Source organism: Lotus japonicus, chromosome 1, assembly GCF_012489685.1.
Source record: "Lotus japonicus ecotype B-129 chromosome 1, LjGifu_v1.2".
Taxonomy (NCBI): Eukaryota; Viridiplantae; Streptophyta; class Magnoliopsida; order Fabales; family Fabaceae; genus Lotus; species Lotus japonicus.
In genome coordinates, this window is record NC_080041.1 from 49100004 (window position 1) to 49112279 (window position 12276).

Genomic DNA, 12276 nt, shown 5'->3' on the forward strand with positions numbered 1-12276 from the left:
CGATTCCAGTCGTTCCCGCCTTACATCCTGGGACTTATAGACTTGACCCAAAGAAGTGGCGAGAGAGGCAATTTTTAAACCGTAATTGGCTAAAGCCTTGCTGGTCTCGCCCATCCCTAGACGCCGAATGGAATGGTCAAGCTGGTCCAAGGAAAGGTTGTGGCTACAAACTTTCGGGTCTCCAAGCGACAGTCCCAAGGGGAGGTGGCCTTTTCAATGGTCAGGTCCTCAAAATCCTTCAGGAGGTTGCGCCAGGTGCTGCCTGCCGTAGATATGACAGGTGTTTGAGCGGAGGCTCTGGGCGTCACCTTCGGGGTCTCCACGAGTTTTTTCTGCGCTCCATCCAAAAATTTATTAAGAGGAGGAGCGTGAGGGTTTGCAGACGCCTCCCTTTTGCGCTTGGGGTCAGAGGAAGGAACATTGTCCTTAGTTTCAGTTTCTTTCTTCTTTCCTTCAGTCTTTGGCCTTCGGCGGGTGCCAAATTCGGCCTGGTTTCGAAGCTTCTGTTCTTTCTCGCGGGCACGCTGCCGCTTGCAAAAAGCATCCATGGCTTCAAGTGAAAGGGAGCTTCCGCCCACTGCAAACACAAAAGAGTAAGTTAGCAAGCAGGAAGATAAGATTCAATGGCAAAATACGGAGCAAAAGTACAGCACTCGCCGCTCATAAGTACTCGTCCAGTTTGCCTTTGTCGGCGGCCTTGATCATGTTAGCACAGTGGAGGATTGGTAAAGTTTCCAAAAACTCAGCGGCATGGACTTGGTCAGGAGTTAGCATCCCGTCCACAATTTTTATGGCGGTTTGGGGTTTTTCGGTCCAATAAAAGGGAAATTGATATGAGCAATCGGCATAGGTAGTCAGTTGTGCAAAGTCTGGATTATCAAAAACTTTGAACCAACGCCCATGAAAATGTTTGTGGTAGTTGTTTTTGAAGGCGTGGAAACGCGCCAAATTGTTATAAGAGCAAAAGGACATGAGGTTCGCGCAACGGAGGCCACACCTTTCACCCAATAAAAACAAAAGAATAATTCGTATGTTGGCGTGATCCCCAGACGATCGCACAAAATCTCGAAGCATCGGAGGAATCCCCAGCTGTTGGGATGGAGTTGAGTCGGGGCAACATTCACGACGCTGAGGGTCTCGCAAACAAAGTTGGAGAAGGGAAGCTTGAAGCCAAGGTCCACAAACAGGGTGTCATACAGGTAGAAGTAATGAGAGGTAGTCACGCCTTTAGGCTTGTGAGAGGTTATTACTTCTTTGGGCCCGGGGACACCCAAAAGCAGCAGAGGGTCATACCCGTCTCGACACAGACCACCGCAGGCGATTACAATCGCCTCGAGATCTTCGACGGATGTATAGATAGAGGGAGTCATGAAATCTTTGTTCATGCGCCAAAGCGGATCGAGTGGTTCGGGAAGTGACATATCAAGGATTTGAGACCGCTCGAGAGGGGTAAGGGGTCTCAGAGGAGGTGACGAGTCTTCTGGATCAGAATCAGACCCAATATCGACGCTTTCGGGCGGTACGATTTGAGACTCACCAGAATTTGGAAAAATGGTTTGTTTGAGTCAAGAATGTTGGTCGGAGAATGAACGTATGAAAATCGTTGAAAATTGCAAAAAAGAAAAGAAAAGAGGCCCAATGCCGGAGAACCGATGCAGGATGAGGAAGGGTATAAAGAGAGAAAAAGTTGCAGAAAGACAAATTTGTGAATGGTAGGGAATTTAGTGACTTACCAGGAGGAGGAACAGAGCCATGTCCAGCGGCGGACGGAGTAGCGCCCGGAGGAATGGAGGCGTTGAGTGAGGAGCCTTGCGCGGCGGCGACGTTGTGTTCTTCTGAAGCCATGGAAGGGAGACTGAGTTCTTGGAGGAAAAGGGGGAAAAATGGGAGAAAGTAGAGGAAAGATTGAAAAAGTTTGAATCTTTGTGTTAAGAGGCCTATTTATAGGGAAAAAGGGTAACGGTTGGTAACCGACGCGCCGTTTGCACGCGCGGCTTCTGATTGGCTCGCTAAGCGGTGCATTGATTGCTGAGTGCGCATTCAAAGACTGCAATCATTGCGTTGGTTGATTTTTCCTTTTAATGTTGGGGAAAACGGTTCGATCTCTCAAGGAAGAGAGCGCGTGTGGAATAGCGAGACCCTAACCAAGCGAAAGGAGCACATGGTTGTCAGATGATGTGATGGGACGAAGGTGAAATGACGTCTCTGACTTATGAAAAAACAGATAAGGGATGACAGCTGTCTTCAGTTACTGCCCCAGGTGGCGGGTGGGTCCACACAGAGGTATGTGGGCATATAATGTTCCCAAGTACGTTGGCGTAAGCGTCTGTGGGCATGCTCTAAGGTATCGAAGATGCGCTTCGCCCCTCTGGAAGAGAGTGTCGACATCTTGTGGGCATGTGGACAGGACTCGCCAAATAGGTATCAGGCGAGTCCCACAGTCAGAGGGTCACGTTAGGGCGAGTGTGCTCGAGCGTGCTTAGATGAAGGAATTGGGCTGCTAAGTATTGAGCTAGTAGTCTGGCCCATGAAAGTATAGTTGAGGCCCATGTGTAATAGATTAAGGTTGATGTAATTACCCCACTATAAAAGGCAACAGACTTCATTATATAAACATGTTCTTATTTTCTATGAGTTTTTATTGTGTTTGTGGCTTGGAACCCTAGACGATAAACCCTCCGTTTTCGGGGCTTGTGGCCGTGGAAGAACACAACTGATTTTGCTCGAGATTTTCGTTGAATTTCGTGGATTTCGCTGGAAGAATTTTGGTTTCTGGAAATCGATCTCAGAGGAGGTTCTTGGATGATCTTTTCCGATCTGGTTTCATGAAGGAAGGCAATGGTTTCATGAAGGAACGCCGTACCTTGCTCGACCATACGTTCTTCCTCTGGTTTCAGCAACAATGGCGACGGAAGCGTGGTGAGCAGCATCAGCGACGAGTCAAAGTGGCAGAAACCGCTACTGGCAGGGGAGGATTCGCGATTCAGAGTGGATGAATCTGTTGATTATCGATGCGTCACAGGAAGATCACTGGTGAAAATTGATTGCTATCAGTGGCGATGTGGAGGGAGTTAAACAAGGTGCATCCGCGAGAGAAGGTACAGGTCGAGAGATTGGGATGAGCGACGCGGGAATAGCGACAAGTTCGAATTTCGATTTGATGCTAGTTCTGGAGGAGAACTTCGGATGCGATAATGGTTGTGTGAATGGCGTTTTGAGGTCTGGCGAAGAAGAAATCACAAGGAGAAAACGACGATGAGATAAGTGAGGGGAAGATCGATTCAATGAAGATCGTCTTCTCAACGCCGGCACGGTGATGAGGAAGATGAGAACAGAGGTGAGGCAAAGGGGATTTGATTAGAGCTCACGACGGCACACTCGGCCGCAACGGCGGAGTAGAGGCAGTGCAAACGCGTAAAGAGCAAGGCAAATTCCCTACTATACCGGCAAACGCGCACAAAGATCAACTCAAATTCCCTACTATACCGGCAATTTCTACTGGTTTACTCTTTCCAAATCTTTTACGTTCAGCTCTCATTTTCCTTCATGATTTTGTTTTGGTGAAGAATTCGGGTTCTGGGGTGGAATTAGCATGAGAATGTGTGTGATTTAAGATTGTATAGGCTGTAGAGATACTGCCGCACTTGTGATTACATGCTGCGAAGTTTGAATGCCTCTGAAATTTGGGTTATAGCCTTATTGAGCTCTATCATTTTAATGTTTATACTTCACTTGTCATTTTTTTGGTGTTCCTTTGGTTGGAGCTGATATAGAAAATTGCCAAACTCTCGAACAAGACTATACTGGTGATTATTTGGTCATTAAAGTCCATGTTAATCATCAGCCACGGGTTACTCAGCCAGAAATAATACACCCTTTAGTGCCAGAGAGGTCCATGTTCCTACATAGCCATGTACTAATAGAACATGGTCTATCACACAGGCAAATGATCAATTTATTTGATCCTATTCTTCCCTCTGAGTGGGTTCAAATAATGTCATCAAGTTTGATTACTGGGGCCAATATTTTGTTACAAAATTGTCTTCCAAATATCTATTATGAAAGTCCCAGCTTTCGTTTGTTCAAATTGGTTTTGGATATTACTGTTCAGAGGTTATATGAATCTGAGCTTGATAATGATGACATCATTGAAATGATTATGAGGGATCCATCCAAGGGAGATGAACATTATCCATTTAGTTATGAATCTGAGTTAGTTAAATCTTTTGTGGTTATGCCATTTAAATATCCCCCAAAATAGCATGAAAATTTGGCAAGAGGGACTGGGTGCTAGTGTTTAAGTTTGAGATATGCCTTAAGTTACCTTTAATGTGTGAGGCTTGGCAGAGATTACGGGTAGACAATTTGGCGGTTAACAAAATGGGCTAGTTGAATGTAATGATCATATTTGGAGAGAAATAATCATATTCTGGCTTGCATCCCGTTTGGCTTTATTGGAAATTTTCTCATAGAGCAATCAGGAAAATGAGATGCTTAATGACCACAAAGAATTTCTTAGAAGGAACCTAGACGAATTATGGTAGCTTCTGATATTGGTGGGCTGTGTAGTAGTTATGTGTTAGAGCATGTATCTTTTAATTAACTAAGATGGGACATTGATAAGCATGGTAGTTTTCATAGTTATCAGAATGGTTTTATTTGTTGAAGTTAAATGAATTGGAAGATGCAATGATTATTCACTTTTGTTTTTAATGAATGTCACATGCCTTTTTTGAAATGCATCATTTTAAGACACAGTCACCCGTTGGCGATGTGTGAGATAAGCTTCTTATAAAAAAAAGCCTCCCCGAAATAAGGGTCGAGCATTTATGACTAGGTGAAACCTTGGCCCCGAGCGGCCAAAACCACCGTCATTTTATTTTGGCGGGATCGCACCTCTTTGAGGTATGGGGCAAAGCCCTCGTCCCTTGGCGAGGCCGCACCTGATCTTACGGGCGATGGTGTGACCAAAGCCCTCGTCATCAAGCATGACGAGGCGAAGCCCTTGTTATCTTCTTGGCATTGCAAAAGCCCTCGTCCCTTGGCGAGGCCGCACTAGATCTCACGGGATAAGCGTGCGACTGAAGCCCTCGTCATCAAGCATGACGAGGCGAAGCCCTTGTCATCTTCTTGGCAAGGCAAAAGCCCTCGTCCCTTGGCGAGGCCGCACCTGATCTTACGGGAGAAGCGTGTGACCGAAGCCCCCGTCATCGAGCAAGACGAGGCGAAGCCCTTGTCATCTTCTTGGCAAGGCCACATAATGATCTTACGGGAAAAGAGTGTGAATAAAGCCTCGGCTCAAACACCGAGCAAAAGTCCTAGTCAGACTCAGCTGGTCCACATGGACCTAGCCCGGTATCACCGGATGGGTGGCGACCTACCACTAAACGGGTAGCGACCTACCGCTAAATGGTGGCGACCCACGCTGAAAAGGAAACATCTCTAGTGATTGAGTGGTTTGAGTGATTGCATGCTTGTCTCTGCATTATTTGATTCAATATACCAAGCAAGGAGAGAAGTAGTGAAATTAGAATTGTGATTCTTAAGGCACTGATGGTTATTTGTAGTTGAAGAACATTGTGAACAGGAAACAGGTCAGACGGGATGGCAATGGCAAGGCGGCGAATGAGAGGCTTAGACGTGAAGCTTGGCAGACTTGTGGACTGGTCGAGCCCCTCGCCACATTAGGAAACTCGCTCAGGAAGCAGCTTGGTCCATAAAGACGCAGCAAGGAGCAAAGACGAGGAGAGGTTGGCAAGCGACCATGACACTAGGCGAGCGAGTTTCTACTCAGCGAAGTCACCTCACATGTGGCGGGCCATCACGACCCTTTTGTCATATGGTCATCTGTACACTATTTTTCTAGTTCCCATGTCGCTTGGCGGGTCATGTACTTATGTATGTCCTTGCGCTATTTGGCAGTTCGTGTTTCATTTACGCCATGTTGGCGACCTACGCTTTTTATATAGGCTTTGTTGGTCCTGCCGAGTGACATAGTTAGGTGATCTCTTGGGCGGGGAAGCTATTGCAACTAGAAGCTTGGGAATAGTTTCTGCGCGTTGGTCGAAACCGCCATCCGAGGAACGCCGTACCAAGTGGAAAGTAGCAACGGGCGACCTGCTAGAAGGATCACAAAGGAATCGACGGTCACATTTTTAAAGACACTCTTAGCTCTTATGCTTCGAGCTCGGTGTCTTGTGGACTGGGCGAGACCCCTGGGGCCCTGGCCCAAGGTCGCTTGCCTAAGGGCGACGCACGAGCCAAGGAGTTGAGCCTCCCCGAAGAGGCCCAACCGGCCCACTTAGGACAGTTAGGGACGTTAGGCCTAACCTTTATTTTATAAATAGGGGACGGTGACCAAATGTAAGAGACTCTTGGCTCATTTGAGGAATTCACACTTGATATTCAGTTATTTTCTCTCTCTAAATTTTCCCTCTCATAGTGCAATCCTCATACTCTAGGGGCTATACCCTATCTCTATGTTCTTGGATAGAACAAGGTTGGAAACAAATTTTTACTTTTTGGGTTAAACAGCTGGAAACAAACAAGTGAAGTGTTTTTTACTTATTTATTTTGTCAAGTGCTTTGCACTTTTGGTACAATCACGAACAAACAATTGGGTTGCTTAGCTTACTAGACCATAAACAGCATGCGTCTTTTTATTTTGCCCACATTCTAATCTGACCCATGTTGGTGCTTTGTTGTTTTGGTCAAAACCCATTTTTAAGTTAAAAACATTTCAACGAAAAACATACAGTTTAAACCATGCATCAGTTCGACCAAAAAAAAAACCATGCATCAGTTGACAAAAAAAAATCATTTTTATTAGAATAAATTGCACTAACCTCCCTTGACCTCCTTTGATGTTTAACATCATACCACTAACCTGCCTTATTTAATCATACACTCACCCCTATTTTACTGGGATATTGTACCAATCTTCTTAAGGTTTATTATTATTCTACAAATTTCTTGAGATTTATCATTATAACACTCAATATTTCTCTATTATTTTAAAGATTATATGAATGATGAAAGGTCAACGCATTTCTTAAAGTAGCGGGGATATCAGTGCAAAAAATGAAAAATCTTAAAAGAAGTCATTGTAATCATCCCTTTTATATTAAATAACCCAAAACTCACATGAAAAATTTAAATTATTGAAAAATACTGTAGAGCCCTTGACACTTCATTTTGAAATCGTGGAACAAGTGGGAGGAGCTGTGGAGATATCAAATATGCACATGGTTACCTAATGGTAGAAGCACCTTTGGTTCGATATGCTTCTACGATGTGATAGCATCACGTATCCAAGATTTTTTTTTATTGAGGTTAGAACAAAATTATAAAAAATCTATAAAAATTTGGAAGGGTCGATCTATGATTTAAAAAAAAAATCAATGTAAAATATATATAATCATTAAAGAAATTAAATTTTTTAAAAGTCATAACCCCTGCTAGCCTTGATTAGATATATACACTTCTCTGAGACGGCCGTAAATTAGGCATCTGAAAAGCTCTGTTGCATTTTTAAGTTGGTAATTATTATTCACTCCCTCACATCTAGTTTCACCCCCTTAAAATGGTGAAAAGACAAAATGTCATTAATGAAATACCAAAACTACTAAAATACCATTAATAAAAAAAACATAACAATTCTCAACCCAGTAATGATTCCTGAACCACTATAAGCGAATTTTCGCAGGTAATGATTTTGCGGCGGTTAAATAACCGTCGTGTAAAATTGAAATTCCTAAATTAGGGATTTGGTCAAATAATACACTGAACTAACCACCTAAATACACATGACTAACCATAAAGCACAGAACCGTGTAAAGTTGAAATTCCTAAATTAGGAAAATTAGGAATTTGGCCAAATAATACACTGAACTAACCATCTAAATACACATGACTAACCATAAAGCACAGAACCGTGTAAAATTGAAATTCCTAAATTAGGGATTTGGCCAAATAATACACTGAACTAACCACCTAAATACACATGACTAACCATAAAGCACAGAACCGTGTAAAATTGAAATTCCTAAATTAGGGATTTTCAGTTTCAAATCTCGCTCAAGAACAGCATAAAAATTCGAAGCAAAATCCGCAGGAAATTCCGAAGCAAAACCCGCAGGAAAATGGGTGTTTAGGGGTGTTCCTACTGTATAGTGGTTCAGGAATCATTTTTGATGTTGATTGGGTGGGAATAGGCAAAGGAGCCTATGATGTAGCTCGCATTAAACTCAAATCAGGCCAAATTTATAAATAAATAAATAAATAAGGCCTAAATTTTTTAAAAGTCTATTTAATTAAAATAAGGTTAAATTGTACGTCTTCCGATGTATAAAAAACTAGTACTTTTTACCCGTGCGATGCTCGGGAATACTCATTTTTTGGTTTTTTTTATGTGTTGTTTTTGTTAAATTTATCTTGATTTAAATATATTTTATTGATTAAAAGATATAATAAATTAGTTTATGAATTCTGATGCTTTCTTTTAATTAAATATGGTGAATTGGTTTGAACTGATGATGAGTAAATTTGTTTCGTTTCTGGTAAATAATTGGCCAGTTGAAAGCTTAATATATATCAAGTGTTTTATCAATCAAATAACATTCATTAATCAGCAAGGATAAAAATATATAGTAGAGTTTGAATACACATGATTATCTAGAAAAAGTTAAACACACAATTAAAGTAACATTTTTGTGAAAAACATCCTCTTCACACAACATTGTGAAACACTTCTTTGTAAACTACATTAGAAGTACTATTTGAATTATTGTCGTCAACATCGCAAATGAGGATTTTTAATCCTTTACGATGGGTGACTCTAGAGAAGGCTACATATAACTGCCCATCTGAAAACACCGGTTTTGGCAAATATAACCCCACACTCTTTAGAGATTGTCCTTGACTTTTGTTTATTGTCATGGCAAAAGAGAGCGTTATAGGGAATTGTCTCCTTTGAAACTTGAAATGAATTCTCCTATCTGATGGGGTTAATGTTAACCTTGGTATAGCCACCCTTTTTCCGGCATTTGTTCCTGATATAACCTTGCCTTCCAAAACATATGTGCCCATTTCAGTGATAATTAGATGTGTACCATTGCACAATCCAGCTGATTGGTCGATGTTTCTTAAAAGCATCACTGGAGCTCCTTTTTTTAGCTTTAACAGATGATTAGGCAAGGCTGAAGAGTTTATTGTGTTTAAAAACTCTGGTGTATGGATATCATCTTTACTGTCATAATTGTTGTCTGATGAACATGTGTTATCGGCACTCAAATAAGTTTTCTCATCTCCAGGCAACAATGACATCATATATTCATTCAAACTATCAACAATCTCATTTGTAGGAGCTAAAATAGCATGATCTTGGAAATTTTTTGGATTTTCGTAGTTCTGAAGGAAAGACGGATAAGTAGAGTTGACAATAGAAGTCATTGCATCACCTGAATGTGGAATCAAAAGATCCTGAGGGATGTCTAGGATTGTTTCGTCTTCTACCTGCTTACCTGCATTTCCATCTCCTATGTTTAATATCCACTCTGAAATTTTTTTTAGCTCATCAACCTCTGCAGCTGATGTTCTAGTTTGTAGCCTCATGTTTTTTGTTAATGTAAGCACCTGGTCATGATTCAAAAGATAAGAACTATTGTTATAGCTGAAGTTTTTGGTTGATTTTTATTTGGTTGGAAGTAATTGATTAATTTAAAAGCTGACATTTTTTTGGAGAAATGGTAATGTACCTGACAATGATCCCAAAGATAAGAAGCATTGATGGTGGTGTGGACAATATCCTCCCTTCTACCTTTAGGCATTACTGGTAAAATTTTCCTAAAGTCTCCACCTAACACAACAACCTTTCCTCCAAAAGGCTTGTTGTTGCTGTTTTTATTGGTAAATCTCATAATATCTCTTAGAGTTCGATCCACCGCTTCAAAACAATGTTTGTGAGTCATGGGTGCTTCATCCCATATTATGATTTTAGCTCTAATGATCAATTCAGCCAATGGGCTTCCCTGTTTAATGTTGTAGGTAGAGTCTTCATCAACATTTATAGGAATACAGAACCTGGAGTGAGCTGTTCGACCGCCAGGAATGAGCAAAACAGCAATTCCACTTGATGCAACTGCTAAAGCAATCTCTCCTTTGGATCTTATAGCTGTTGATAAGGCTCTCCAAATGTAAGTTTACCCTGTCCCTCCATAACCATTGAGAAAAAAGAACCCCCCTTTGTCATAAGTAACTGCATCCATGATTGTTTGATAGACCTTTTTCTGCTCTGATGTCATGTTACTCAAAAGATTTGCATGCTCTATGGTTAAAGCTTGTCTATCATAACACAATTCATCCATAATTAGCCTATTTTGAGAAGCTGATATTGTGGATCTATCAATTTGAGGCATTTGTGGGAAGTCTGCTAATGACTTGTTGTTGCTTTGCAGTAAATTGTCTATTTCAGCAAGAGCTAAATTTTTAATTTGCTCGTTAGTAAGCTTCAAATCTGCAATGACATTGTATAAAAAATCATCTCAATAACCTTGTGTTTTTCCGTTGATAAAAAAATGAAGGTTTAGTTTCAAAGGTTTTTACCTGTACGTTGCATAAGCAGTCTTTGTCTATGCAAAATATCATCGCTTAAATGCCTCCAGACCTTTTCCCAAACATATTCTGCCCTTGAAAGTTGATATGATAAAAGAAGAATAGCATAAAGCCTTCTTAGATAGTGTGCAGTACCCCAATGCGAAGCTTCTTCAATGCAATCGATGTACTCTTTATCATCTACAAGCAATCCCATAGCATAACATGCGTCCTTGAAAGTGTTGTATATGACTTCACCTACTTTTCTTATGTCTTGAAATGACAATGGCCCCTTTGTAAAATTTAACAATAACCTCAAATAATATAGTTCTCCATTCCCAGGAGCAATAAAATGTAATCTTCCAATGGAGATTCCTCTTTTCCTTGGGCGCCAGTCACGCTATTTTTCCTTCCACACAAACTTAGTGGGAAACTCACAATATCTTATAGTTCTAGCTTCTGGATAGTTTTTGTTGGCCTCCATCCATGCTATGAATTTTGACACCTCATTTCGTGGATTGTTGAGGACGGCAGCTACGTCTTGATCATCTTCAAAGTAAAGTAAGTGCTCGCCAGGCAAGTGGAAAGACAGCCTCTCAACTGAAGGTTGTCTTAAATGGATACGATATTTAAATATCTTCCAAGCTGCTTCACACGCCGACAAATACCTGTATTCCAATAATATCAATTTATTATTAGTTTATAATAATGCATAACTTTGAATTATATAATAAAATATAATTTGTCTATTTTTAATGTAATAAAATACCTGCAGTCATAATAAAGTTTGATTTCATCAACCACGTTCGAGTTATCAGTTGAAGCACTTTCATAGAAGCTTGCTACCACACGATCATTACCTTTGTTGATATATTTGAAAAGGTACTTTATTGCCCTTGATTGGTTGCACCACTCCACATTAATGTGTGCATTATACCTTTTCAATAAGTGTCGATTATATGGGACAACATGCCTATTGTCAATGACAATGCTTCCTTTTCTAATGACCCTTCCATTGTCCCTTCGTCGGTAAACAGGATAACCGTCTTCATCAACACTTGTTGTGTTAGCAATTTTTTTTGGAAAATGTCTAATGCATTTCCCATTCTGCATGCATGGTGATTTTCTGTTTTCAAGGCCGCACGGTCCATGTTTCATCAAAGATTGAACCACATCAAATAACAAAGGGTCTTCAGCTTGGTCAAGGATTTCAACAGTGATGATCTTGTCAATGTCATGAGGCTTTGGGTGTTTGCTGCTTGGATCCGAAAATACCAAAATGTGTGCATGAGGCAATCCCCTTTTCTGGAACTCAATAGTGTATACCACTGTCAAAAAAACCATGTTATAACATCAGTAAAGCCTGCTTAAATGTAATGTGAAAGGTAATCAAAATGTTAATATTACCTCCTATAACTTTGCCAAAAACTTTGCCTTTTTTTATCTCTGCGATCAAATCATCAAGTTTCAGCTTAAAAACTCTACATGTAAGGTCAGGTCTGTCTTCACTGCTTTGATTGCTTTGCAACAAAAGTCTAGTTAGTTCTGGCCACTTTGGGTTGCAGATAAATGTTATAAACAAATCAGGATATCCTGCCCATCTGCATATTGCCATGGCGTCCTAATAATTTTGAAACATGTATCGGGGTCCTCCCACGAAGGATGATGGCAGAACTATGCGTTTTC

General features: G+C 40.9%; 1 pseudogene; it reads right to left on the reverse strand.

Annotated features, from left to right (window-relative positions):
* Positions 1-8727: 8727 nt before the first annotated feature.
* On the reverse strand, positions 8728-11934 carry LOC130737466 (uncharacterized; annotated as a pseudogene).
* Between the last annotated feature and the right edge of the window lie 342 nt (positions 11935-12276).